Below are 4,107 nucleotides of genomic sequence, written 5' to 3'. Positions count from 1 at the left end.
TGTTAAAACATTGTAAGCGGTCGTCTGGGGGAACAAGACTGGAGAACAGGAAGAGGGGACTTAGGGGACCTGCTACTTTTGTTGTTGTTTGTTTTGTCATAAGCCTTTTGATGCTTGTTTTTGTCTGGCTGTGTTACGCTCTGTTGCAATAATAAATCCTGCAAAGCTCCATGGCTTAACACAATAACAGGTGTTTTTTTTTTTCTTCTTCTTCTTCTTCTTCTTCCAGAATCCAGTGTCGGCTGGGTGGCCCTCTTCAGTCTTGTAGCCCCATCATCTGGAGCTAGGTCATGGCAAAAAGAAGAAAAAGCTGGGGGGTAGGTGGGACATTGTGAAGGGCCAAGCCTCGAAATGGCTTATATTGCTTCCATCCGACCATCCAGAACTCAGACACTTGGACCCAACGTAGCTCTAGACAGCAGGGAAATGTGGTCTTCCCAGGAAGACACACGGCACTGTCTGCTTCAACACCTGTTACTTTTTCTTGTATTTATTTTTTTTAATGTTTTATTTATTTTTGAGAGAGAGTGAGAAACAGAGTGTGAATGGGGAAGGGACAGAGAGAGAGGAAGACACAGAACCCGAAGAGCCCGACACAGGGCTCGAACTCACAAGCCATGAAATCATGACCTGAGTGGAAGCTGGACGTTTAACCGACTGAGCAAATGAGGCGCCCCGAGAGCAGTGAATCTTTAAAAGTTAATAGACTTTATTATTTAGAGAAGTTTTAGGTCGCCAGAAAAATCGATCAGAAGTGCAGACAGTTTTTCCATATACCCTCTCTTCCCTCATTACACACATAATTTTCTCAAATTTTTAAAAATATGCAACACTTCATGAATTTGTGCATCATCCTTGCACGGTGACATGCTAATCTTCTCTGTGTTGTTCCAACTTTAGTATATGTGCTGCTGAAGTGAGCACAATTTCCTCAAAACTTTTTTAAATTTATTTATTTATTTGGAGGGGGGTAGGGTTAGAGAGAGAGAGAGAGAGAGAGAGAGAGAGAGAGAGAGAGTCCCAAGCAAGCTCTGCACTGTCAGCCTGGAGCCCCACATGGGGCTCGAACTCCTGAACCATGAGATCATGACCTGAGCCAAAATCAACAGTCGGATGCTTAACCGTCTGAGCCACCCAGGCACCCCAATTGCCTCAATTTTTAATATCTTGCAGTTGTGTGGAACATTTGTTATAGTTGATGAGCCAATATTGACACATCACTGTTAACTAAGTCCAGAGTGTATGCTAGGGTCCCTCCTGGTGTTTTACACTTCTGTGGGTTTCATCAAATGCATAATGTCATGTATCCACTCTTACAGTATTGTGCATATCTCCTGTGCCTTAAATATCTTCTGTGCTGCGCCCCTTCATTTCTCCCCCACCCCGCCACCCTGCCAGCCCCCATGTTCCCTGGACCCCTGGCAACCACAGATCCTCTTTCTGCCTCCATAATTTTGCCTTTTCTGGAATGTCATATAGTTGGGATGATTTAGTATGAAGCCTTTTCAGACTGGCTTGTTCCACTTAGCAATACGCATGTAAGCTTCCTCTATGTGTTTTCGTGCCTGGATAGCTCATTTCCTTTTAAGCGTTGGATAATATATTCCATTGTTTGGATGTACCGCTGTTTGTTTATATCCATTCACCTATTGCAAGACATCTTGGTTGTTTCTAATTTGGGGCAGTTATGAGGAGAGCTGCCATAAACATACATGTGTAGGTTTTTATGCAGACATAAGTTTTCAACTCATTTGGGTAAATACAAACGCAACTGTAGAAAAAAATCGTTGCTGAATCTTATGGTAACATGATGTTTAGCTTTGTAAGAAAGTGCCAGACCGTCTTCCAACATGGCTGTGCGTTTTGAACTCCCTCCCCAGCAATGAATGGGACTTCTTCCTGACGCCCCACTTCCGCATCAGCATTTGGTGTTGTCATCGTTGTGGACTTTAGCTATTTTGATAAGTGTATAGTGGCATCTCATTGTGGTCGTAATTTGAAATTCCCCAATGACGTGTGAGACTGAGCCTCATTTCATCTACTTATTTGCCACAAGCACATCTTCTCTGGAAAGACGTTGGTGCAGACCTTTGGCCCCCTTTTTCGCCGGGTTGTTTGTTTTCTGGATCATTGAGTGTGTTTGTTTGTTTAAGTGGGCTCCATGCTGAGCGTGGAGCCCAATACAGGGCTCGAACTCACAACCCTGAGATCAAGAGTTGCACGTTCCACTGACTGAGCCAGCCAGGGGCCCCTAGAATCCTTTCGATTGCTCTAGCACCATTTGTTGAAAAGATTATCCTTTTTCCATTGAATTTGCCTTTGCTCCTTCATAAAAGATCAGTTGACTATATTCACGTGGGTCTGATTCTGAGCTCTCTGTTCTGTTCCATTGATCTGTTTATTCTTCCATCAATACCACACTGTCTCAATGACTGTATCTTTAGAGTAAGTCTTGGCAGTTGGGTAATGTCAATCGTCTGACTGTGTTCTCCTTCTTTGTTTAATGTTTTTTATTTATTTTTAAGAGAGAGAGTGCCTTCAGGGGAGGGACCAAGGATCTGAGGATCCGAAGTGGGCTCTGTGCTGACTGACAGCAGTGAGCCCGATGTGGGCTCCGAACTCACAAACTGCAAGATCATGAGCTGAGCCAAAGTCAGACGTTCAACTGAGCCACCCCCGTGCCCCAATGACTTTGTTCTTCTTTAATGCTGTGCTGGCGATTCCAGATCTTTTGCTTGTTCACATAAACTCAGTTTGTCAATATCCAGAAAGTAACTGGCTTGCATTTTGACTGAGATTGAACTGAATCTACGGACCCAGTTGAGAATATCTTAACAATACTGAGTTTTCTTATCTGTGAACAAAGACTATCTCTCCTTTTATTTAGTTGTTCTTTGATTTCCTTCATCAGAGTTTTGCCATTTCCTCACATAGATCTTGCATATATTTTGTTAGATATTATACCTAAGTGTTTAATTTTGGGGGTGCTAATGTAAACAATATTGTTTTGTTTTTTAAAAAAAAAATTTTTTAACGTTTATTTATTTTTGAGACAGAGAGAGACAGAGCATGAACGGGGGAGGGGCAGAGAGAGAGGGAGACACAGAATCGGAAACAGGCTCCAGGCTCCGAGCCATCAGCCCAGAGCCTGACGCGGGGCTCGAACTCACGGACCACGAGATCGTGCCCTGAGCCGAAGTCCGACGCTTAACCGACTGAGCCACCCAGGCGCCCCAACAATATTGTTTTAAATTTCAAATTCCACTTGTTCTTTGCTAGCATATAGGAAGGTGATTGGTGTTTATGTATTAACTTGTATCCTATAACCTTGCTGTAATTGCTTTTTTTTAATTTTTAAATTAAAAAAAAATTTAATGTTTATTTGCAAGAGAGAGAGGCAGAGCATGAGCACAAGAGGGGCAGAGAAAGAGGGAGACACAGAATCCGAAGCAGGTTGCAGGCTCTGAGCTGTCAGCCCAGAGCCCGATGCAGGGCTTGAACTCACGAACCATGAGGTCATGACCTGAGCTGAAGTCGGATGCTCAACCGACTGAGCCACCCAGGCACACCCTCAATTTTTTAATTTTTTAAACCACTTTATTGATGAATGATTGACATACAAAAAGCTATACAGATTAAATGTGCACAACTTGTTGAGTTTAAGATGCGGCTGTTTTTTTTTTTTTCTTTTTTTAAATTTACATCCAAAATAGTTAGCATATAGTGCAACAATGATTTCAGGAGTAGATTCCTTAGTGCCCCTTACCCATTTAGCCCATCCTCCCTCCCACAACCCCTCCAGCAATCGTCTGTTTATTCTCTATATTTAAGAGTCTCTTATGTTTTGTCTCCCTCCCTGTTTTTATTATTTTTCCTTCCCTTCCCTTAGGTTCATCTGTTTTGTCCCTTAAAGTCCTCATGAGTGAAGTCATATGATACTTGTCTTTCTCTAATTTCACTTAGCATAATACCCTCCAGTTCCATCCATGTAGTTGCAAATGGTAAGATTTAATTCTTTTTGACTGACGAGTAATACTCCATTGTATGTATATCCCACATCGTCTTTATCCATTCATCCATCGATGGACATTTGGGCTCTTTCCATAC

The 4,107-nt window shown here is 42.5% G+C and overlaps 1 non-coding gene across 1 annotated transcript; it reads right to left on the bottom strand.

The window, feature by feature from the left end:
* Positions 1 to 818: 818 nt before the first annotated feature.
* Positions 819 to 924, bottom strand: LOC125913777 (U6 spliceosomal RNA). Its single transcript, XR_007455077.1, has one exon. It is a non-coding gene; the product is annotated as a U6 spliceosomal RNA (small nuclear RNA).
* Between the last annotated feature and the right edge of the window lie 3,183 nt (positions 925 to 4,107).

This window comes from Panthera uncia, assembly GCF_023721935.1.
Source record: "Panthera uncia isolate 11264 chromosome C1 unlocalized genomic scaffold, Puncia_PCG_1.0 HiC_scaffold_4, whole genome shotgun sequence".
Lineage (NCBI taxonomy): Eukaryota > Metazoa > Chordata > Mammalia > Carnivora > Felidae > Panthera > Panthera uncia.
This window is presented reverse-complemented; position numbering and strand designations above follow the sequence as displayed.